Source organism: Micropterus dolomieu, linkage group LG04 (assembly GCF_021292245.1).
Source record: "Micropterus dolomieu isolate WLL.071019.BEF.003 ecotype Adirondacks linkage group LG04, ASM2129224v1, whole genome shotgun sequence".
NCBI lineage: Eukaryota > Metazoa > Chordata > Actinopteri > Centrarchiformes > Centrarchidae > Micropterus > Micropterus dolomieu.
Genome location: NC_060153.1, coordinates 549742 through 576498, shown reverse-complemented (window position 1 = coordinate 576498; position 26757 = coordinate 549742). Strand labels below are relative to the sequence as shown.

Here is a 26757-nt window from a genome sequence, read left to right as displayed (position 1 = left end):
GGGGGGGGGGTGCTTATGTTTGGGTCAGATGTGTGTATGCCATCACATATCTCTCCAAATCATTGCATCATTGCATTTCCTCTCACTGATCAATGTGTAATGGTTTCTTGCGTCTCTTCCACAAGCTCTAAATGTAATTTCTTGGAAAAGAGGAGGGATGCAACTTTATTAAGAATGCTGCTATGGGGAAAATACTTGTCAGACAATTGCACATGTGAATGACATGTAAATGCTTCTCATTGTAGAGATGGTGGATGTCCCAAACAAAAAACAAAAGGTGGAACACAAGATGGGGAGAAAGTAGGTGAATGAGGTGCACAGTGCAATTTTAAATGTATGTATATATGTATATGTATGTGTGTTGTAGTGCCGGTTTATATGTGCCTCCCTGTGCTTGTTGTTCAAAATGTGCGTCTCACATTGGTTTCACCAACAGCAGTGGTTGGCAAGAGGCGGCCCATGGGCCAAATAAATTAATACTTTGATGGCAGCTGGTGCTGAAATTGATCTCAGTTATGACAGCAACAGTTACTCACATTATCACTTCCTCTTAAGTGATTGTACCTACAAAATACAAACCAAAGAAAGTTTGTTGCAGCAATGCTTTATTTTGTGTTGAATTGAGAGCTTTTACTTTGAAAAGTTCTGAAAGACATTCAAAAGACTCTGTGGCTTGCTTGACACACCTCTTAAAAAAGCCAAAAAGTAATGTGATTCCCCTGAATGAGAGGTGCAGGATTATTATTTCCCTAGGCATGTTAAATGATCCCCTGTGATTTCTGCCTAATCCTCGCCTGCTGAAGTGCTTCAACACAGCCATGCTTTGTTAGCAAAAATAATAGGCTGCAAAGCAATGTTTTCTATGCGAGCAGCAGCAATTCAAGGCTATTAAACATTGTTTTAGGCTCAGAGATAGTTGCAATATATTCACCACCATGTTCGAAGCTTAATCTGTGGAGTGTGATAACTGAGAGGTAAGGAAGAATATAGTAAGCAGAAAAAAAATCAGTAGAGGGTATGCGTGAGTTGATGGTCCTAGATTGTTTTAAACCTAACAAGCAGACTGAGGTGCTGAATGAAACAGGCCGTAGTAGATGGAAAACAAATCCAATATTGCAGGAATTTAAAGGAAGAACATTTTTAATTGAGTTGCCTCTAGTGAGCAGTGTTCATTAAGTATGCTGTACATGTTCACCTGCTAGTCACTGTGTGAGTAATTATGTGTTTGTCCATGTGTGTACAAGACATTCTCATATTCTCTGCATACCAAAAAACTACAGTATTCTGTTATTGCTGGCACACTAGAGTATTATTAGGCTTATTTACAGCAGATTCCTCAATTCTGAAAATTGTAGGGGAAATCCAGATCAGGTGCCATCTTGTAGTGTGGAGTGTTTACATATTTTATCTTAACACACTGTTTTAAGCAATCACAATGATCTAAACTGCTAATTGGGCATCATAATTGGGCTAATGATTCCTGTATTGCCATGTCACAACATAATACACAGATGGTTGGCAATCATTGTTAACACCAGCAAAACAAATAATATATTCCACAAGAAAGCAAAAGAAACACAACCCCAGCAGCTCGATGGGGTCTTTGAGGAGAGTGTGAGCTACTTCAGATGCTTCAGGTGCCACATCACTGACAAACCAATACTTGCTGAAGGAGGCACAATGATCCATCATCTCAGACATCTTAGGGTATTCAGGATCGTGATCCCCCTTTCAAAGGACCTTTAGGAGAATTAATGGTCTCCTGCATTATTTAGTGACAATGCATAACCAGAGGCACACTACCTGCAGGGTGTCTACACCAGGCAGTGCAGAACCAAGAGAGTTATTTAAGCACCCCAGCAACCGCTAACTGCTGCAGTCAGGCAGCCATGTTGTAGCAGAGAGGGGTAGGAGAGTGTCAGAGTGGGCTTTTGATTAGGGGTGTGAGAAGATAAATTAGGCACCTGTGCGATGGGGGGAAGGGGAATGACAAACATTTTGTGCACGGAGGAGAACAGAGGAGTGGGAAATTCAGAGGAATGAGAAAGTTGCTGAATTAATCCAGTTTTGAGGCATCCTGGCCTTGGAGTGAAATTAAAATGCATATAGAAGTTCTGGAGAAGCAGTGGTACCAAGAGCTGGCCAGATTTTGTGAACTTAAGGCAACAAAGGACTGTAGGAGACTGAACCCTGGAGTGGGTGTGGACAAACAGGTTAACCTGCTCTTCAGCCTGCTCGGTTGCAGCCTGGAGCTTCCTTGTCCTGGTGGACCGGCAACGCTAAGTCTTCCTTCTTATAACTCTTATAAATAAAGGATTCTTTATAATGATGCTGCCAGTGTTCGGCTTTTTAACAACATTGGACCGGTGGGCGGGGCAAATGGGTGTGCATGTGTAAAGAAAAGAAAGAGAGAACTAAAGGGAAAAGCAAGTTGAACTCAGTGGTCAACTCATAGTGTTCGATTCCTGGCTGGGGCACCCAGTGTGTCTAAAGAGCCCCAAATAATGACAAAAAAACATCCCCTCTTTTTCTCCTGCTCAGTCTTTCAGTAAATGTGTATGCAATTATGACACTGGAATTTTGGACCTTGTCAGCGTTGTGACCGCACCGCCCACTGAACACATACTCATACTGCTCTCCCTCATCTTTTTTTTCCAAACACACCACCAAGCGGTTATTCCTTCCCTGATCTAGAGATGGAGGTTGTTCAGTATGTCTTGCAGAAAGTGCTTTTATGGTTATGAAGGAAAGTTAAATATTTTCTGGTTTTCCCTGTGATGTCCTCCAGCTGCTCTGCCTCAACTCTCTGATTTACGGAGTTTCCTGATAGACCGCTTTACTTGTTCCTAATGCTACAGTAACCACTGGCTGACACTGCCTGAATTGGGCGTTCAGTCCAAAGATCCTGTACAAACAGAGGTGTAAACACCAACACAGAGTCAGCTAATTGGATGGCTAGCTGTACAGATCACTGAGCTAAGTAGCTAGTGCCAGCTACTGTTAACAGTAGTTAGCTGCTACAGTAACTGCTAACTGTCCATCTGGAAACTCCGTAAATCACTGAAACTTGAGGCAGAGCAGCCAGATGACATCAGAGGGAGAAACTAAAAACATTTTCTCCATTAAACCAAAATTAGTGAATAAAGTTGTACAGTTGTTTTTGTACTGTAATCAGTGAGGCCTAGTCTCAATTAACCAGATCTCTACCCTTCAGGTCAGCTAGTTCCTGCCCCTAGCCAGCTTCCAGAAGTTGGCCAATCAGAAGCAAGTGGGCCTTTGGGAAGAGGGGTCTTAAAGAGACAGGAGCTAAAATGTTGTGTTCAATCACTTCACGACGGATGCCCACAAAGTGATATCACAATATCCCTCATAAACGATATTGCTGACATATGTTTGATCAAAGAATGTGACATTCTCCAAGGGGTGTTGATGCATTGAAACTTTTATCTTAATGAAATCCATATAAGCAGCATTTGTCCTTTTATCAAGAAGTACATTGCCCATACACACATTAGATTACAGGACTGTAACTAAGCCTGAGGTTGAGCTTGTCAAATTCTGTCAAGTTTGGGTCAATCTTTTGGCTTTGGGCAAGGTTTGGGCTGGATTTTATTTATTTATTTAGTTTTTGGGTGAGCAGGTCTGGCTTAGGTTGATATTTCAGGTCTCGGCAGACTCTGCCTTGGATCGTATTGAGATTCTGCTCCACACAGATCACCATACTGATGCATGATGCACTGACTGAAACAACCACGTTTCTGTGACAGTTATGGTCTTGACATTGACATTAATGGATCACAAGTCAGCAGAGTAATCTCAGTACTACCAGAAAGTGTATGTTAACATTATACTAGTCTAATCATTATCAAGTGCAACCATATATACAACTGAGAAAACCCCCCAACATATCTACCATTATGAGTTTAGGAGACTGAACTGAATTTCCTGAGCAGAAAGTTATTGCCAGGTAATAAGAGACTCCAGGAAGTCACTGTAAAAACGAGAATTTGTTGTTTACCCATGCAAATTAGACAAAATATATACAATGTTTCAATCAGTAAGCTTAAAGAGGCTATATGATTTTTAAAAAAATGAAATAAATCACTTTTTTATTGCCTGTGTGTGTGGAGCTGGAAAATCCACTTGGACTTTCGTGTTGCCTCATACGTATGTTCATTCATATGTAAAGACTCCGTGTTGGATTTTTGGGAAATTCATTGGCTGTGATTGCATGCGCACTCCTGAGCCTCTTGTCTATTGATTCTGCTTCATACACACAACAACACCGCAGCTAACGAGATGGAGTCCGCAAAAAACAAAAAACGGATCTGGCTGCCTGCACAACACAGACTCCATGTAAGGATACAAACAACAAAGTTTTATGTGCTAGAGCCCTGAGGACAAAGGACACTCAGACTGATGTCGGGTGAAATCACTGTCAACATCAGAAAGGCTTCTGTCACATATAGCCCTACGCTCACAGAGGCTTTCATCCTTTTGGACAGGTAAACTAGCATTACTTCAAAGTATGTGAAATATGTTATGATGCTCGCTCAAGGTAGATAACATTAGCTTGTCAGCTAACCCCAAGCAGTTGCTAAAATTACCCGAAATCCTACAATGTATGACTTGCCACATGACTTTACCAGTTAAAGTGATCTATTCTTTGTATCAACAGTATGTCAAAGTGTTGTATTTAGCTTGCAAGAAATCATGTAACCGTACAAAGCAAATGTGCAGCAATTTGTTTACACTGAGTTAGCCTATAGTGATGCAAGGCATGGGCAGCCAGCTAATGTAACATAATTAAGATCAGCAGCTGTTTTCTTTGTAACATTCAATTTAGATGTATTTTCATTTTACCAATACTCAGGTACAGAGCTTCTCCACGTCTCAGTCGATGTAACTTACGTGACAGACATAATATAGAGCAATGCAATATAATGGTGCAGGACAACAACATAGTGGAAGACATATTCAGTACAGTAACATTACTCACTGCACTGCAACTGTTATATAGTGTGGCAACATCTTAAATTATAATATTCAGTCTAGCTCACTAATCGTTTTCTTTTTCCAATACATTTAGCTGTTTTGACATTGCTGAGCCTCCAGTGAAAGATGCAGTTATTGAAAAGCCAGTAGAAGAGCTAATACTGACATATTGCGTTGTCTAAATGCAGTCAAAGTAATGTTGTCATGTAACAAGCATTTATTAATTCGTCTTTAAGCAGATAAAAATATAACTGCAATGTTGCAGTGTGAGCTTACCTGAAATTCCAAATTGTTATGTGAAGCTGTCTCCCTGTGTGTCGGATTCTGCTTGTTCAAGCACGTGTACGAGCACACACCTGTAATTTAAAAACAGCATAGTGGCCCCTGAAAAATACATATAGCCCCTTCCCATGTCTGCATATCTCGTGACTTAATATGGGAAAAGGAGTGGAACTCTGTACAAGCCTAGTCTGGCTTCGTTCCCTCCTTGCGTTGTTCTGGACTTGTACCAAACGTGCTAAACAAATAAACTAAACTAAACTAAACTTTAAGAGATGCTGATAGGCATATTATTGTACCTTTGGACAATGTAAGGCTGGTCCCTGATTCCAGATTCCAGTCTTTATGCTAAGCTAAGCTAACTGTCTCCTGGCTGTATCTTAATATTTTACAGATATGAGAGTGGTACAAGTCTATGCAATCAATTTCCCAAAATGTTGAACGATTCTTTAAAAAAACCAAACCTGAGTTAGTGTGGTATTTTTTGTGTGGTTTAGCAAGTGGAACTAAACATAGCAAAATAAAAATGCAAGACAATTACTAAAGTCAAATCTGAGTAGGGTAACCTTATTTTTGAAACCTTTTAAGCTTTAACATTTTTCAAGCCTTTGCTTTTCAAAGGCTTTCCCACACCATCTTTCCATCAAACCCAGGATTGGAAGAGTACTTGTGTGCATTAAAAGCCCAGGTCTGCAGTAATGTGAACAAACTGCAACGACAGCTGAATCCACCAAACAATGATTGGCTCATGGTCTGTGAGCCTGGATAGGTTGACAGCTTGCGATAACCATATTAAAATCTTTTCCCCTGCTGGATTACTGCAGTCAGCGCATAACTATGTTCCACTGTGGTTAATCTCTTTCGCTTCTGGGTAATAGAATGAAGAATCTGTCTCGTGACGTCAAACTTTGATAAGGGATGAAGGAAGGCATCCTGGAGGTTCAATGTTTTTATAACATGACCACCTCTGTTTAAAAAAAAAGGTATTCATCACTTGACAGAAGAGAGAGGTAGGCAGGGAAGAGGTGAAGAAGGGACAAAATAGAGAGCGTGGTCACACAAGGAAGGACAAGGAGAGTACAAGGTGTGAACACAAGAGGTTATGTGCAGTTCAGATGTGAGAGCAGAGGGAAAAAAGCAGAGAAAAAGAATGAACAAATAGAAAGCAGAGTGATGGACATGGCACGTCCCTACAGATTTCATTTGCTTTAAGAGGACAACACCATCAAGGGTGAGGGAGAGACATGCAGTCATGCAAAATGATTGGAACAGGGGTTTGAACAGATGGGAGAAGAGAGGGAGAGGAGGGAAGGGACGAGAAGGCCAAAGGAAGAAAGAAAAGAATACAGTGGAGAAGAGGAGATGAGACTGGATAGTAGAAGTGGTTAGAAAAGATGAGAAAAAGCAGTTCATTGAGAAAAAGGAGGTAAAGGAGGGAAGAGAAAAAAGGGAGAAGAGATAAAAGGAAAGGAGAAGAGGGTGAAGGGAAGAGAAGGTGAGAGGGGTTATGTAAAGGCAAGTAGAATGGGGGATGTTTGGGGCAGACAACAGTGGAAGGGAGAAAAGGAAGAATGAGTAGAGGAAGAGAGAGTAAATAAAACAAATGGTAAACAGAAAAGAAGGGAATAGAGTATAGAAACAGAGAAGAAAAGAAATGAAGAGCAAGATGGCAAATAGAAAAGAGAATGGAGAACAGGAAATGAGAAAGGTAGAGGCGGGGGTAGAGAAAAGACAAAAAGAATGGAGTAAAAAGGGGGGACAGATAGCCAGGATAAATGAAGGAGGACTATTCAGAAAGATGATGATATAGAGTTCTTGCTACAGCAATAAGATGGAGATAAAAGGAGGCAAAGATGGGAACAGAGACAGAGAGAGACAGAGAAAGAGAGAGTCAGGTAGCATAAGACAAGGGGTGTAAATAACTATAATGAGCCTATGCAGGAAATAGAGTGGAATGAGATCGAGCAACATAAAGGAAAACGAGGAGAGAGGTAGAGCCAGCTGACAGAGGGGTTTGAGTAATGCCATCTCTGTGCCATGCACTTAAAGCGAGATGACAGAGAGGGAGGGTAGGTTGTGACAGAAACTGGGGCGTGTGGGGGAAAAAGTGATCAAAAGAGAATGAAGAGATTCAAACATGGTGAGAAAGTGAGAGGTTGAGAGAAGAGTGAAAGACAGGACGTTGTTTGCATGAGAAAAAGCTGACGGAATCTGAGAAAAAAGAAGGAAATGGGATGGAAGACAGTGGGAGAAAGACAGACAGAGGTTGAGTGAGGTGTGAGTAATGTTGTCTATGTACTGTCACCCTAATGAGACTCTGGTTTACTTTATGTGCACATCCTGCCTCTTCCAGCAACTTCTCTCTTGGTATCAACCTAGATTAATGAACATACACATTCATAAACACACACAGGACACAAGGAAGGGGCGAATTACAAAAGTGAAATTGCAAACATTCCACTGTGCATAATGCTTAGTACAAGTACAACAATAAATCTATGTAATAATCAATATGGGGTCATTTGCATGCTTGCTGCTCTGCTGCAGGATTTTGTTTTAGTTGAAATGAGTTAGTTGAAATAATGCAGAATATCAGAACTAAAAATGCAGAATATCAGAACTAACGTGAAAGTTTTCATATCAGACCCGCATGGGCCCCAAAGTGCAGGCAGTGTACTACTAGGCCTCTGATAGCTGTATAATGTATTCTGTGATTCTGGAGGAGCTTTCTCATAACTGAGAAAATAACCCACATTTTACCATAGTGATTTCATCAGGATTGTCTCAACTTGGACTACAAACTGATATGAAAAAAAATGATATGCGATACAAGCTAGTGGTGTAGAATTCGGAAGACATGGGTGTTTACCACTCAGCAAGGGTATTACGAAAGACACGTCAAACAGTCGCACTTTGATTAGGTTTAGAAACAAAAACTTATTGGTTAGGTTTAGTAATGTGCATTGCTTACTTGTACCTGACATAACTTAAGTATATTACATAATTTGCGTTACATAACGCTAACGTAAAAAAAAACAACTTATACCCTTGGTTTCACACACGAGTCCAACAGTAGTATAATGGGTTTGTGGTGTCCGAACAATAATGCTGCGATGATGTGTTGAGAAGAAATCTGCTTGACACTGTTCTTGATCATAAAAGTTTATTACATCAAGGAGTTCAGCATCAATTACAAGCTCTGCAGCAGCTTGGAGAGTGACCCAGCCCGATGGCCACTCTGTCTCTCTGTACATCAAACATAGCTTATATAGGATATGTGTAGGTATCTGTTTGGAACCATAGTAGGGTTTGAGTCTGCAAAATAAAGCTCCAACCCATAGAAGGGTACAGTACTATTCTGAGGTAACAAAACAAGGGGTCAGAGGTCAAATTCTATAGAAGGGTTCAGTCCCTACATAACCACCAATCACTGCTCTCCCCATAGAAGGTCACTGACCCTCTGTCCTACTGCTATAGTGCTATTTTGAACTGTTTTGAGTCAAATGCACATATATCGGACACCACATATTCAAGTCCTGTGTTTGTCCCATAAAACACATGATGGCAGACGTGTCCAGAAATGACGCTAGAGGGGTACCTACTGTGTCATATTTTTAAGACACAGCACCAGAATTTGATGACTTGGGAGTGAGACCAGGTTGACAAAGCCTTCTAGCAGCCATAGTAATTATAGAAGTAAAGGATGAAGTCAGTCAACAGAACATCGGACTTTAACACTGAAGAACACTGTTTGTTTCCAATTTCCTTCTGACAGTCATGTTGGTTTATTTTTACCACATTCATTCCCAAACCTTAACCAAGTGTTTATTATTGTAACCATGCATGACAATGAAGGTCTGCTAACCTTAACAATAATATTTTAACGTAATTGTTTGTCTGCCTAACTTAACCAAACCTTAACCACAGTGTTGTCACATCATACTGTAGAAACTGATTTAATTTTCGACGGTGATATGTAACTGTTTATGAAGGCACGGATAAGTGATGTTGCCCTGACAATAGAGGCTCAGATCAGCTTTTGTATGTTGTTCTATAGCAGTTACAAATGATTTATTGCGTAATTTAATTGATTTTGACTTTTCTGTTTTATCTCTTTCTCTTAAGTCCCCCAGCTTTATGCAAGCACTATACTAAAAGGCTGGAGTACCGTTGTAAGGTTGGGCATAAATTTTAGAAAAAGGTAGTTCTGGGCTTGACACAATGTCACCTCTTCAATTCATTCCAAGTAATTATAAATAAAGGATGCAGATTTGATTTTCATGACCCATTCAGCCATAAATGCTTAATCTCCTAAAATACTGTGTAATGGAATGTTGATATGCCAACTATTTAAGTGAGTTTTAAATTGGTGTGTGTTGCCCTATTCATCACATTTTTAGGCCATACCGTGGAGTCCACTTGTGTGGACTTGCATTCATCGCCTGTGTTGTATCAAAGCTGTCACATGGGGCAGCACGCTTTGTCAATTTTTGACTTTCCTTGCCTACCATGCGGCAAGCCCATGAGATTGAAAGTCATGAGTTGGTGCACTCAGCCATCCTACTTAGCAAGCCACTACCCTTGCAAGGTAGTTGCATAACAAAGATTCACAATGGCTGCATGGTTCATTTCAAGATCATTTAGTTGTCTAAATACTTTAAAAACTAAATTTTACATTTACTTACAAAGTCTACATGAGCTCTTACTTTTACAGATAATGGCAGCATGCTATGCTTGCACTAATGGTAAGAGACTGTTTGCTTTAAATTTGGCCAGGAAAAGAGGTAAAGACAAATGTTTCACTCACAGCACTCAAATAGAGGCTCATAATAAGCCACAAATTTCCATTGGCCAAAAATTTGCATGAATTAGAAATATAAAACAAGTATAGATCTAATGATAAAACATCCATCCATCGTCAACCGCTTATCCTGTGTACAGGGTCGCGGGGGGCTGGAGCCAATCCCAGCTGACATCGGGGTACACACTGGACAGGTCACCAGTCCATCGCAGGGCAATAATGTACTAGCATATTTCTAAAAAAAATGATTTAGCCCTAAAACATAGTCTGCCACTGATGTGACAAATTGATGCAACAAAGGTGTATTTTCTTTACTAATTGGTAAATTTGAAAAGTGAAAATTACTGTCTAATTTAAAAAAAAGAAACAATTCCTGGAAGCTGCTTTGGGACCTGCCAGCCTGAGTTTAGTCTCTCTTCTTTTATATTGTATTTCTAATCCCAAACCACAGGATGCGTGACTGTTACACTGACCGCTGAATATTCCTCTGTGATGTGTTTGGCTTTGTTTTGTGTTTTGTAAATTAAATTAAGTTCTTGCAAACTATCAAGTGGCTTCTACAAAGTTACTCACCCATAGGGACTTGTTGGAACAGGGGAAATGCATAAATGTAAACTATACAAGAGGCTAAAATTTATTTCCATTCTCACCTATCATCAATATTCATGACAGAACAGAAGATAATTTAGCTTGAGCTTCACTTCTCTGTGGCCATCAGCAGAAAGCTGTGGTTGTACTGGGCAGGTCCCAGGTGTGAATTGGTGTAGCTGTATGAATATAAAGCAGAGAGTTCTGTGAAAAAGAATCCATGCTCAGCTAAATCCTTCCCTTGATAAATAAGGATAAGAAGGAGCAAGAGATGACTGAGTGCAGAATAGGTATAGATTGTTTAAGAGAGTAGGAAGAAGAAGACAAGTTCTGTTCAGTGGTTTTTCTTTTTTTTCCCCATTTTCCTGGTCATTACATTACATCGACCAATAAGTATCTCAAAGTATGGCAAGTATTGTATAATGATAGACCCAAGGTGTCCACTGGAAACATCCATTAGATTTTATAGAGCTACATCTTGAAGATGATTTAGACAACATTTTTTTCATCTTCTTTCAATACAATTTAGAATTCCAATATACATTTTGGGTGCGTCTTGTCTTCCAAGTTGTGGAGTTTTGCTAAATAATTATGCTGGTGATTTGTGTTCAACATGTCACATGGTCTGATGGGCTCTGTTCAAGAAACACCACAATGACAGGAAATATTGTTGTAAAAAACTGAAAGTCATAAAGTCATCCAAATTATCCCTGTGTCTGTAGCTCCAGTGAGCCATGTTACATTTTAGTGAACAGTAATGCATTATCTCACCTGTATGAAAATGAGAACTTGTAGCAGCTGAAAAGCTGTAAAGTTAATTAATTAATATTACATGGTATGTGTCACAGTATTGCAATTTACTGTAACAGTGTGGTACAATTTACAGAAATCACGTTACATAAATATGTTATTAACTAACAGACGACTTTCCCTTTTCACACAGCAAAGGTGTCTTTTGTGAGAATGTGTTACTGTGTATAATTCATGAATGGTATACCCAGCTGAAATGCTAGACCCAAACATGGCTACATTAGCTGTGTTTACTTAATAATAATTCAAATGACATAAAATACAAGTCACCAATAATTAGTAGAACTTAATTATAAGTTGAGAAGTAGTTCATCATCACCCAACAACGCACACAGTGTTGGCTTTCAGCCAATGATTTTTGGGGACACGTGGACGACCATGCTGCTTATGTTCTTGTCAATCATATCACTTAATTTGAGTAATTTGTTGACTTTTAATCTGTTTTACTGTGACCTTTAATTATTTAATCGAATTGATTCTGGTATGGATTCATTGTGTTTCATCTCATTGATCTTTTCTCAATTTTATCGTGAATCCTTTTCTGCTGCAACCTTGAATGAAATGGCTGATAGCACAAGATTCAATTTTAAACAATCAAAAAAAATGCCTTTATTTAGGTCCAAGCAAAGGGCTCCAGTTTGTAAAATGTGGATTTGAGATGGTATGCAAATGGAAAGTGACAGGGCAAGTGTGTGTCTGTATATTTATATATGACCAGGAGAAAAGAGATGAGGAAAGTGGATTAATGTAAACAGAAACAAATAATGGTACACAGAAGGGGGAAATAGAAGCAGGCATGGCAGGAAGGAGGAATGCTACCAAACATAGTGGGAATCTCCAATGGACTAGCTAGCTAGTAAATTAAGATGGAGCGGGTTATTATAGCAGACAAAAGCAACATGCGGTGAGAAGGATGTGGCAACAGTGGCAATGGATAGTGTCAGGGAGCGACACCAATACGCTTGTCCGCTGAAACTGATGGAGTACATGCAGAGAGCAGGATGGCAAGGGAGAGTGCAGGAGACACAGGAAGACAAAGAACATTTTTATGTGTTCATTAAACTGTGATGCAAGAAATTTCTGCAAAAAAAAAAAAGTATCAGTGCATGTGATAAAAACTACACAATTAACCAAGCAGAAGTAACTCAGGCATTTAATTACTGCTGCATGCGTTATAAAGGGAATACACACCGGTAGGGTACGGTGTGAGTCAAAAATCTGTGTTTTCAATGTAAATCCACACAGCGGTTGCATTGACACATATGTCATCACTTCATGATGCACGTGAATGTGTCAGGATACAAACAGGGTACAACACAATTCGAAGATCGACGCACATCAGCACTTCGGAAATGCAGCCGTTTTGTCACATTTCAGGAATGGATGATTATGTGAGCGAGAAAGAGGATGAGAAAAAAAGCAAGTGGGAAACTAGGAAATGTCTAGAGAATGAAAGGAGGGAGCAGGTGACAAAGCAAAAATTCATTTCAATTTTATTCTCATTAACACAGTGTGCAGGCACATATGTAATGAAATGAAGGAAAAGGCATTTTCCAAAGCTATTTGATCATCTGACAAGCAGTTCTGATGGAGTATTCTGGTCCCTTTAAAGTCGTACTCTTTTGATTTTGTTGCTTTGGGCTTTTTTGGGCAGCAAGACATTATGAAACAGTATGTCAATGTGTATTTGAACAATCTATTTACTTAGCTTTTATTGCGTAATCTCTGTTTTTCAATATACCAGTTGTTCTACCTGAGGAAAGCATACAGACATTCTAGAAATATTTTTTCTCTAATTTAATTAATTTAATGTCCAAATTCAAAATGTGCAACGGTAGATAACAGGTAGATTGAAGGTGTGTAATGAAAGAAAGACAGAGGATGTGAGTAAAGTGGAGAACTAGAAAGTGTCAGAGAATGGAAGGAAAGAACAAGTGACAAAGAAAAAGGAATGCAGAAAGGAGAGGGACACGGGGACGGGGACACATAGCATTAAAATAAGAAAATAGCAATGAGTCAAGAGCTGACCAAGGAGTCATATTTAGTGACTGAATGAGACAAGAAATTCCATGTGTGAATGGAGGCAAGGGGTGAGAGAGATGAAGCCCCGTAACACTCTCTACCTCCCTTCCCTCCCTCCACCCTCCTTCCACTTCTTCATCTATCTCTCTTTTGTTCTTTTTCATCCAAGATGGTGTTGCACGAAAAAGGGAGGGAGAAGATGAAGGGTAACGTGAAGAATGACAAGGGCAGAGGAGAGTGTGTGAGAGAAAGAGGATGAAAGTATGTGCAGCATTTTGGCAGCTTCAATGTTTGATGTAGCAGAGTCATTAAAAGTGGGCAAGTCAAAAGGCTCCATGTGGGAGCCCATTACACATGGTTGGTTTATAGTGGTTTTATACTGCCCCCCCCCCCCCCCCCCCCCCCCCCCCCCCCCCCCCCCCCCCCCCCCCCCCCCCCCCCCCCCCCCCCCCTGCTCTCTCACACACACACACTCAGTACTTTCTTGCTACCTCTCTACTCCTTCCTCTGTTGTGAACCCTGGACTTAGAAGGGAATGATCTGTAATTAGCGAGGTGATAGTCATGCAGAAGGGTGGTGTAGCTGACTGAAAATGTAAGATGGATAATAAAAGATTCATAACTAGTCATGTAGTCATAACTACAAGACTGTACAGCCTTGGCTTTCCCCAGGAACTTCTCCCACACAGAAACTAATTTGTATTCACAATACACTCACAAGTGTATACGAACACACACATTAGCATGTTTGTGCTTCTGTACCTGTGAGGACTTTCAGTGATATAATGTATTCCCCCAGTCCTTATTTATTAATAATCTAAACAAAACAGCACACCATATCAAACTAAACAGCCCCCTAAAGAAGAAGACAAAATGTCTTTTTCCAAAAAAAGTAAGTTCTCCAAACTAAACAACAAAGTAGGTTGTGGCCTTCGATGATAACCTGTAAGAGTGTGGCGATTTACTTTTAGATTAGTTTATATTGATTTGTTAGTTAGGGAATGATGGTGGTAAAAGAAAACAACATGGACATTTGCTCGGAGATGGGATGTGACACGCGGTCATCAGTGTCGAAATCACACACTTGACCCATTCATCCATCCTTGACCTCCACCATATGAGGTTTCATAATTTTTGCTTTTGGTAGGCCTATTTAGCGACATTATTTGCATGGCCACAAGAACTAGCTTGTTAGAAAACAAAGGTTGTTTTATATGTCTGAACAAACAATCGGTGGTTTCATATTCTGGTGAGGATAGTCTCCCCAAAAATGTCCTCACTCTCAGCCAAAAACTCAAATTGGTTCTCACGAAAACGCCAAAACACACATGTATATTTGTATGTGTTTTTGCGGCATTGCTGGTTTACACTGATGAATGTAGTGATGTCTGAACATTGCTCCCTCATTAACCTCGTGGTTCCAGCTCTATTAAGACGGAGAGAATCCATTTAGCCCAGCTCGGCTCCACACACACACACACACACACGCACACACACACACACAATTAGACCAAAAACACACAAATAGTCACACAGACACATATCTGAGCACAAACCATGCTGGGAATGCAAACAAACACACAGACATACACCATACACACCAATACATAGACACAGTCCAACACACAGAATTAACAAGCACACTTCAAAGCACAGACATATACGGTCACACACACACACACACACACACACACACACACACACACACACACACACACACAATCTGTTTTGCAGTCAGGCGTGCACATTTCATAGGGGAATCCACTCAAATAGTCAAACACACACATGAACATGCACACAGTCAGGAACATACACATTTCTCAGCAGCAGAAACCATGCTAGGAATACACACACACACACACACTCATACATCAGCACGCACACTGTCACTTCATGAATCCCCGCTGCTGAATAAGAACACATTTAAAAGGCGTCATTTGTCTCTAGTGGAAACACACACTGTATATCCAGTAATACCACTGGGAGCTCTGTATTTAACATCTCTAACACTTTATTATTCCACACACACACACACACACACTCATTCCCATAGACCATGCGTAGTGGTGCCTATGGGAGCGCTGTATGTAACATCTCTATTACAGTAACTCGCAGCAGTGTTATGCCATTCTGCACACGCCGCACTGTCTAATCCGGTTAGGCGTGTCGCGGCTGAGGTTTCTTTTTAAGCAAACAGCAAGTTTAAACGGCCACATAAAGGCCTTACTATGACAAGGATTAGGCACTTTTAACCATTTATGGGATTACGGGTGGTATTAAACGCAGCCCTCCCCGAAGGTACAAAGCCACTTGGATTTTGGTTCCTGTACTGTTGGTAATTGAATGCTAAGCTATCGCTCAGAGCATGTCATTACAACTCTATTGAATATCTGTAAGCATTTGGTTTTATGGCAAATTATTGGCAAATTATACTGTGGCAATGGAATATTGTCAGAAAAAAGTAAAGCCCCTAGGAAACATGCATTTGTGTATATACCATTTAAAACATATATATTATATCTTAGAGGGACTGGACTGGTCGGTAATCTATAGTTGTCCAGGATGAAAGACAAAATTATATTATATTCTCCAATAAAGAATATAAAGAATTCTCCTTTGCAAATGTAGGTGTTATCTTTGATTTGGCATTCAAATTCGACAAACATAGAAATTCTGTTAAAGGTAGCTTTTTCCATTTAAGGACCCTAGCAAAACTGAAATCCATTCTCTCTGTAAAGGACTTGGAGACTGTCTTGCATGCTCCTATATCCTCTCGAATTGATTACTGCAATTCCTTGTACTCTGGCATCTGTCACTTGTCATTGTCACGCTAGCAGCTTGCAGCCTGCAGCCGCTAGATTGTTGACCGGTACTCGGAAGAGGGGCCATATCTCCCCAATATTGGCCGCTCTTCACTGGTTACCAGTCAAATATAGAGGCGGTTTTAAGGCGTTGTTAATTCTTTTAAGGCGTTACATGGACTGGCTCCATCTTATATTTCAGAACTCCTAATGTTTTATCACTCTTCCAGACCCCTCAGATCATCAAACCAATCCCTTTTAGCCATCCCACAGTCTCGTATGAAAACAAAGTGTGATCGTGTCTTTTAAGTGGTGTGAAACAGTGAAATAAACTACCCCTGATTATCAGATCTTCCCCTACCATCGAGACTTTTAAGTCTCGTCTTAAAAAGAATTTTAATTCTTTGGTTTGAGTCTGTTTAGTTTTTAATTGTCTTGTTTTTATCATATCTTATCTTATTGCTGTATGTCATTAATTGTTTATTCTGTTTATCTGGTTTTAATTTTTATTTCTTCTACTGTGCACTTTGGTCAACTCTGGTTGTTTCTAAATGTGCTTTATAAATAAAATGGCTCAGAGCAGCAAGAATCTGATTCTGGTTCTGAACTTGACTATAAAGCTTCATAACTGAGAGCTCTGATTCATGGCATCAACTTTTGTAGTGGCATAGGCAGTGCAATGACATATTTTCCTGACTCTGAAATGTGATTTGCCCATCCATTTGGTTGTGCTCAGTACTAGTATTAAGTGAGGTATTTAATTTTGTTTTGATATCTTCTGCCTCCCCTGAATCAAGGATGGACAAATGGGCTCTAGGGCATAATGTTCATGGAGACCCCTTTGATTACCCCTGCCCCAAATGGCTGTCAATTGTCAATGTGTCGTCCGTCTATAATAAAATACCACAAGTGTATCACTTTTAGACATATGTGGATTTTCTTGGGACAGCATACGCACATTAGTGTCACTTTCCAACCCAACCTGTGTTCAAGGCCCAGTTTGATGTACTCTGCCTCATCATGGTCCTGTGTTGTGGTCTACATTCAAGTGTGACACCTGTTCTCAAGTGTAAACTGACTGTATTAAAACATTTTTTAAAACCCAAAAAATGGAGGCTGGTTGAAATGATTTTTTCTTCAATAGGAGTGCGAGCCGCAATAGGTGATGAAAGTTCTAGCCTCATTATTAGTCTGAACTTAAGTCATGGTTTCAGCTTAGGTACTATGTCAGTTATATACAGTATATATGTATAATCTACTAGAAGCTTCAGAATCCAAAGGTTTGACTTTTTGCCTCTCTCTTTGCAGTTGCAGAAGCAGTGCTAGTAAACGTTTGTTTGAGGAGAATAGCTGCAAAGAGATGAGATTTCCATGCATACCAGGTAGCTTAAGGCGAGTTGTTGGTATTTCGGAGAAAACAGGCTCTTTATGTGACTGGCTGAGAGAAAAGATTAATCATTACTGCCTCTGCCTTATATTCTAGTTGAACTGAACCAAAATATGAACCAAAGCAGCAGGTGTGTTTAGATATGCTGACCTTGCACTATTGAACTCTTTACAGTCACAGATTGAATGCATAGTATTGTATTTGTTTATTTACTATGTTATAAATTACCATAAAAGAGCCTGATGAAAGAAGAAATTTCCGGAATGCTTTAAATGCTTGCTGTTTCTCAAAGAGATGTTTCATTCTAGTGACTGATCTTTTCAATCCAAAGTCTAAGTCGTTGATAAAGTAAATGCAAATGATACTGAAGCTCCCTAGTCTTGCCTCTCTGCGTTTGTCTAATGCATCATTAAAAAATCTGCTGTTATCTGACGGGGGGGTTCTCCAGTGAGAACGAAGCAGCAGTGCCATCCCTTCATACTGTTATCCAATAGTAAATGTGTCATTAGTAATTTAGCAGTGTGGTTGATTGATATTGTAATTGGCTAATCAATAACACTGCATTCCCCTCTGATTACTAATGCATAGACTGCAGCACCAGCCAAGTTGTCTCTCAACCTCCTGCTCACTCTCTCTCCTTTTTTTATGAAGCTTTTTCTCATTTTGCTGACAATATTACTGCTGTATCTCTCTCATAATGCCCCTGCTCTGATGTTGTCAGCTTTAAGGTTCCAAATCCTTTGAGTTTAGCCTTAAGTATACTTACCTTTATAAAACTGATACAACAATCATAAAAGATAAAAACTCCTTTGGGCTTAACATTTAACCTCAAAACAAAAGAAGTCATGAATGGTAGACAACAAAATCTTATCAAAACACTTCTAAATAGAAGGAAAGGTACAAGACACATTATAAACAGTGAATGAAATAAAATAGTGAATGGAGAAAAGGAAATGCCCTGACACTGATTTATATTACATATTATTATTAAAAATTGTATTTAAATAAGCTTTAACCAAAACTTAGAATGGTTAACCTAAAATATCCAAACTAAGCTGACAAAGAAAGTATATATTAAAACACACATTAATACCAAGCTTACTGGGGTTTTACATTGCAACAAAACCGCCTTGACAGCTTCAATATATTTGAAACATTTAATTGCCTTCTAACCCTGTGATTACTTACTAATGCTGTAGATCTGAGGCTTCTGTCTCCCTCTCAGACGCTATTATGTGACGCTTATTTTTGTCCTCTTATGGCATACGCTAAGCATTATAATATGTAATGTATGATATTTGTATAGCAGCATCAAGGATGGAACTTTCCTCTGGCAAGTATAAAGTATTGTTGTTGTTTTTTTGTATATTGCATAAGATAACAATATATGTATGTGAGATTTTGTTGACGTATGCAGTCAGGGAATATCAACCAGCATTTTTATAAATAGTCCATGGGTTCAAGATATAAATTAGCTACAGAGAGGGATCGAGGCTCTTATAGAGAATAGGGGGCGGGCATTTCCTGCCTCAAGTCCTCTCAAGGTGAACATCTCATATAGATAACAGGAATAACAAAAGCTCTCCATGGCAACCACATCACAAATAACAGCAGCGTATGTGATGAATATTAGGCACCACTATCATGAAATGGAATACATACATAGATAACAAGAACATAGTGCAACCATATTGTATGTGGAAGAGTGCAATGTGTATGCATGGGGGGAGATTTAGAGCTGGGAGGAAGAGGAGTAGGAACTCGAAGAACCCCCCGCAGAGACAGATTTTACAGCAGCGGCTTACTGTTTCACTTACAGCTGCAGTCACATCACATCACAACACCCCACATGACACACACACACACACTCAACCATAGGCCACTTTCCACCAATCTAGTAAATGTCTGCTCAGGCATGGTGGCTGGTGACAACTGTCTTTTCTGCTTTGCTATCATCAACAACACACCCACCCACACACACACACAACACACACACACACACACACACCAAACATCTAGCATACTTGAAGTCCATTGTGATGAATTGAAAGCAGGCCATTGAGAAACATAATCGTTTCTAACAACCTAATCAGACAAACACCAGAACATTACATTCAATTTATTCTAATGTCCTTAATGTGACAGCTGTCACATAAAATATTCAACTCACTCGGTGTTTTGTAAATTGTTTTTATTGCATCTCAGGATCTGATAAGGATAGTTACCATGCACTCACAATGTGGTTAAATTGAAAGTATTATGCCTCGTCATGCATCATGCACATCACTTCATCTAAAGAGAGACTACATGAGACTCCAAAGACAAGAACGTGTGTTTAACAAGCTCATTTTTTATATTTTCTGGACCTGCTTCAACTGTATTTATGCATTAATTCCATTATGTATGGTATTTATTAAAGTGGAGTAGCTATAGTGTGTAGGAGTGCGATCATAGGGAATTGTTTTATTTGATTTAGATTATTGGTTGATTAAATTAAAAATCAGTTCTCAACCTGTTTTTAGTTTTTATAAATCCATGTGTTGTTATTTTTAGATGATAAATTGTTACCATTCATTTCAAGGTTTCCTAGTTCTCATTTTTGTGCAGACAAGTGGTGTTAATATGTTTCAAATAATTGTAGCTATGGTGAAATTCCCTTCATACTCATTCTACAGATCAGTAATATTGCTTGATTTGATCTGCTTAGGTTAAAACTGTACAGTACTATACTAGCAATTATGCAACATCACCAAAATCAATAAGAAAGATTGAACTGAAGGACTTTGTTATACCAGCATTAATACCAACTGACCGGCTGAAATAAATTTATTTAAATGGAAATACCATGTTCCGTGGAATAAATGTGATATCACACTTCAGCTTTAGTGTGCTGCAACACAGGGATTCACACCACTGACCAATTGTAAACCATCAGGAAGTGATAGAACAGGAAAAAGCTATGAAGAAGGATGTGCCTTACTATCTATTTTTATATAACCCTGCTTTGCTGAATGAAAAACAACATAAATAGAGATTTCCTCTTTGGATCCATTTTACCACAAATGAAACAGCAACAATAAAAGTTAGCCACTGCACGACCTGCAAGTAGTCAATATGTCATCAAGCCTACAACACCAACTTCATACTTTTTCCAGCAAATATGATGACTTGGCATAGCAGGAAAAGACTGGGTCAAACTAAGAAAATTAAAAATGGCCCAGAAAGCCATAGGAGTGAGAAGCAGACATTGTCATAGTAGGAAAATGCATGTGCTACAAATAATATTAACAATGGTGGCATGTGACAGTGAGCCAGCATGCACAATACCAGGACAGTGAAAATGAAGCAGCTAAATTATTATCTGCACCTGTGCTTTTTCAACCTGTGTTTTTCCTAATGTGACATGTTAAAATGTCTTCCTTAAAAAATACCTATACAGGGCAAAATAAAATGGGATGCAGTCACAATGTTATTAATCACTCCAGTGCTCCACTTTCTGGTACTGTATAGCCGAGCAGTACCAGGTGCAAGGGGAGAGTGAGAGGGATATTTATTGAGCACAGTTTGCACACCTACAGTGCAGTCCAGTAATAAGGACAAAAAGTGAAAAACTGTGGGGCTGGACCATTGGGTCATTAATCTGAACTGTGCAGGAGGAATGACAAAATAAATGAAATAATGACAAGGAGGGTGGCGGACCAATCAAAGGATCTCCTGGCCATGTTAAACATTGTCACCCATTGTTGCACATTGTCACCATTATGAAAATATCCATTTTTTGCTATTATATGTCTGTGGCCTCTGTGTCTCAGGCATGGTGACCTGATTTACAGTATAATAGTGAAAAGATATGGTAAATTTTAGAATAATCGATCTGATAAAAATTTGATGTTTTCTCTGCTTTTCCATTATCTGAAGCAGAAGAAGTAGCGTTTGGTGTATGGAGAAATCCCAGTATTCCTGTGCAACAAATATTTTATGTTCCTCCCAGCAGTAGGTGAAAACACGCTGTTAACATGCCCAATTTACTGCATTTCAACAATAGGAGAGGAGTAGGGGTCACATTATGTAACTTTACAACACTTTTCAGCAGCTTTTGACTTTTCTCAATCCCCCTCGCTTCTCGCTCCTCCGCTCTCTTCTCATCCCCTTTATCCCCTCGGCCTTGCTCTCTGTGTCCCTCACATTTGTTCTCGTGTCTCTGTCTCTTTCTTCCTCAGTCTCGCTCTCTCCCTCACCCGTCCTCTCCCGTGGCTTCACGCCTCATTGCGGCCACAGATCTTTCACAGCTCTGCTCTTTCTTAACTTTTCTCGACTGTTGCTCCCCTCACACCCTGCATCTCCTTCATCTTACCCTTTCTAATCTCCATCTACCCTCCCTTCTGTCCTCCGTTTGGTTCAGACCTTACACTCTATAGTGTATAAATTTCCCCCAACGATGAGGGAGGGAAAGAGAGACAGTCCACCCCCTAACTATCTTTATTCACTCCTTTTCTCCTTTATGGCATCCATCTCCAGCTACCATGATATACCTTAGTCTTTTTATCACCAGGTTGTAGCATCTGGTAAACAGATCTGATCCAAGCGTGCTCACTTAATAGAACTGCAAGTTTCTACTTATAGGCTAATTTCTGCTTTCTGAACAGTCTCTCTAAGAAGTTCCTAGCCTTCCAGAGCAAATTTAGTAATTGGAAACAAGTACTTAATGCTTAAATGTTAAAACTCGTTAAAATCATTTTGTGGTAAAAGTGAATTTGCTAAAATCGGCTTACAATTGCATGGCATATTATTAATACAACAAAGTAGAAGCTGCACTGTACAGATCTTCACAGCTACTTAATTTGCTTGTGATTCCCTTTATAAAAATTTGTTTTTTGCAAAAAAATCAGAATCAGTAAAGCTTTTTTTGCCAAGTAGTTTTTACACATACAAGGAATTTATTTTGGAGATAAGACAAATGTAGAAATTGGTCGTTGATGGGGGCTTTGGGTTTGTAGTTTGTGATCTGTCTGAACCACCTCCAGACAGAAGTGGCGTCGTTTGCAGAGAACTGGTGTTAAAGTTTCTCTGAGTACAGTCGTTTAGCATCTCGCACCACCTAGCTAAACCTGTACTTTAACGCCCTGCACCCGGCTCAGTCCCCACTCCTAAACACCTGATGGTCCACAGCTGTCCGCACAGAAACTGATGTAGGACGTCACAGCATCAGTAAACTCATCCAGACTGTTGGTGGCGATCCTGAAAACATCCCAGTCAGTGCAGTCCAAACACGCCTGAAGGTCTTCTACAGATTCACTGGTCCACTGCTTAGATGTCCTCACCACAGTTTTACAGAGTTTTAATTTCTGTCTGTATGCAGAAATCAGGTAGACCATGACGTGGTCAAGAGGAGCACGGGGACGGCGTGATAGGCCCTGCTTACTGCAGTGTAGCGATCTAAAATGTTCCCCTCTCTGGTTGGACACTTTATAAACTGTCTGTATATTGGGAGTTCATGGCTGAGGTTTCCTTTGTTAAAGTCACCAAGAACAATAGCTAAGGAGTAAATGCTCCGTACTTGTATATAGCGCCTTTCTAGTCTTTTCGACCACTCAAAGCGCTTTTACACTACATCTGCATTCACCAGTCATACACTGAGCCTAAGTGCTCAAACGGAAACTAACATTCACACTCACGCACAACCAGGGGGAGCCAGGGATTAAACCGCCGACTTTCCGATTAACGGCCAACCCGCTCTACCTCCTGAGCCTCAGCCACCCCTGTGTCCCAGAGTCCGGGAATGTCTGCTCTAACCACAGTATCTGGTCGGCCAGCATGCACGTTGTCCTGCGGTGGAATGTAAACACTGAGCAGAAAGTAGCTATCAGTAAATATTCCAGATCATGAGAACAGTGCTGCTGAATCACTGTCACATCGTTACACCATAAAGTGGCCATTGTCAATGTAAAAACAGACACCACCACCTTTTGTTTTGCTGGAGAGTTCTGTGTCACGGTCTGCTCTGTAGACCTGGAAGCCTAGCTGAAGTTCGTCCAGTTTGTTGCACAGTGAGCGCACATTGGAGAGAAATATTGCTGGTAGCGGTGTGCGGAGTTGTCGCTGTAGGAAATCCACCAGCGACCTGGCTCGTTTCCTTCTCTTGCGGCGCTTCACAGCCTGCACTACAGCGAGCGTGCCCTTCACCAAAATGTCCAATAATTCCACTGATGACGCAAGAAAAGTGGGAAATAAATCCATTGGTGTTGTTCCCTTGATGTTCATTAGCTCTTCTCTTGAGAAAGATCTATGGGAATCACAGCCCAAAACTGAGTTAACCCAAAAACAAAACAAAACGGAGCACACCTAACACCGAGGCAGCTATACGCAGCGCCATCTTGGTGACTATGGTGCACTGCTAAACAGTGCATTGCAAAATCTATGCAACATACTCGAGTGTACCATGGCCATTTTCCCTTAAACAAGCTGATACAGCTCTACTGTAGGTTCAAATAAAATGCTAATTGATTAGACTCATTAACATTTCATCCTTATTGTTCTATTTCCTATTAAATGATGCTCTCATACTTCCTCTTCTGAAAAGTTTTACCTCTAAATTCCACCTTTCTTTTTCCTCCAACAGCCCTGTCTTTCATTTAGGGCTGGTTTCATTATCTGCCAGGGTCTGTCAATCCCTCAATCCCTTTTTCCATTTGGAAAGTGTCGCCTCCCATCACATCTCTTAGCTTGCTTCCCTCGTTTGCTTTGATTCCCCAAGCCACAAATCAGATACTCGGCCAGTCATCTTTCCCTGTCTTCCCTTCCTCCTCTGTGTTCATCCATCCGTCTCTCTTTATTGGAACTACTATGGTGCACTGATGCTGTACTGACCACAGCAGAAATGGATTTGGGTGTCTGCGTTTATTTACATATATTTCTGTACATATTTGTTTTCCCCAAAATAACGTTTACCTTCTCATTTTTAATGTAATTTTGTAGACAGTTTATGCTGTTGAGTGGCACCTCCTGAATAGCACACCTTCTGCAATCAAATGACCAAACTCAAAAACACCACAATCATACCCCCTTACCACACATTTTATTCATCTTTGACAGTCTTAAAGATCCTCTCCAGACATGTTTTTAGGCATATCTTTGATCAATAATTTGTGTCAAATAAAGTATTACATTGCTAGAAAGTCTTAAAATGGCATCTACTCATTCTCCCTCATTAATATTATAAATATGCAAATAGAGTTCATGTCAAAGGTTTAACTGCTGGATGCAAAATGTCTGACTACTCTCTCTACAGTTCTCTGAGTATGTGCACTGGTTTCACGTTTCAACATCACACTTGAGTAAGTTGCATGCCGGACCATAATAAAATTATTGTATTTTTAACACAAGTTTACATATTTTTGCATTATTCAATGGGCTATATTATTATCCTTAGGGGAGACCGGGTATGTTTGTAACAAGGGAAAGTAACAACACCAATTCCACCAATCACAGATCATGTCATGAGATCCTTTCAGTATTTACTACTTCCTTCCTGATCAGTGATGGTGGTTGCCAAGGCTGGAAACAGGCACAGGTAAGAAACTCATTTTTTTCACCAAGACTATATTTTGTTTAGTATCTATATTATTGCAGATAACATTTTATGACTTATATAAGATTAAATCATAGCTTCATAGGTGACATGTGATGCTTTCCCCCCTGCTAATTTCAAACTACTATGCTAATATAGCTAGCTCTGGGCCCACAAAGCCTGCATTCAAGGGTTATCAGTATTCATTTGTCAGTACTGTGACCAGTGCTTGAAGTGGTGCCAGTACTGCCCATTCACATGTTGTTCACATGTTGGCATAAGCACCCGATCTTTTCACTACTCAGTCTCCACCGTTGGAGAGGACAAAAAAAGCACCAGCAGCTTGTGAGAATTGCTGGTGCACATGAAAAAGTCCAGGTAAAAGATTAAAATGTAGAAGTGCCAGTAATGTGTACCGGGAAGTACCCGCCTTGAAGCACTGACTGTGACTCAGATTAAGACTTTACAGACACACACACACACACACACACACACACACACACACACACACAGAGATGCTTTTTTGTTGTTTTAAAGTATACTGTTAAGTAAGTTTGTTCTAGTTCTCAGAGATGGGGCCTTGAGTTTGAGACTCGGATTTGAGTCCGACTTAAGTCGCACACACAGTGACTTCAGACTCGACTTAGACTCGAGGTGCGGGTCTCGTGAACAATGTTTATTTTTAGGAAATGTCTGATGACCTTGTTGTTATTCCCCTCACTGCATTTACCTATAACCTGCCTACGTAAACATGTAGTATCAGCTGTGTGCGGCCACACATGAGTGAGGACAACAAACAGCAGCAGCTGCTGTGCAATTCATCATGAACTTTAGCTTTAAAACTTCATACAAGAAGGGCCAAACAAAGAAGTACTGAACGCAAAATATGTTTGTAACCTGAGGTTAATAAACATGCTTAGCCCAGCCTTGGCAATCTAACGTTAGCTTGCTTCTTGCTTTAGCTACGACTTACAGGAGGTTAGTTCCGACAGTCGTTTTTTTTTTAAAAGATGAATGAGCGTTTATTTGCTTGCCAAACTTGTGGTGGTCGATTTATGTAATCATTTATTGGTTGGCTGGTTGCCATCACGTTAATTATTAACCTGCAAACAGGTTATTGTTGATCATGTAATGTTACAGTTTAATTTAGTTGACGTTACACTGGGTTTGAGAGTCTGGGAATGTATTGAGTTACAGTACATCACATGGTTGTGCTCCAAAAGCAAAAAAACAGGTTACAGTTCCTTATAGCTATGCAGTTTTATAAGCAGCCTGGATTGAACACAGCAGGTGATACAACATTCATTATAACCACGAGAGACTTGAGATTTGCCTCGGACTCTAGCTCAGTGACTTGTGAGCATCTCTGCTAGTTGTACACAAATTTACATAAATACACACGTGCGCGAGTCAATCAGACAGTCTATACAAAGAGAGAGAAACATTGTTCTTTTATTTTCTATAGACCTGTTTTGAAGCATATCATTTGGTATGGCATATGTTTTTGC

General features: G+C 39.9%; 1 protein-coding gene across 3 annotated transcripts in view; it reads right to left on the bottom strand.

The window, feature by feature from the left end:
• The window catches only part of LOC123969443 (complement C3-like), a 179287-nt gene that overhangs the window by 103243 nt on the left and 49287 nt on the right, over nt 1-26757 (bottom strand). The window lies entirely within an intron of this gene.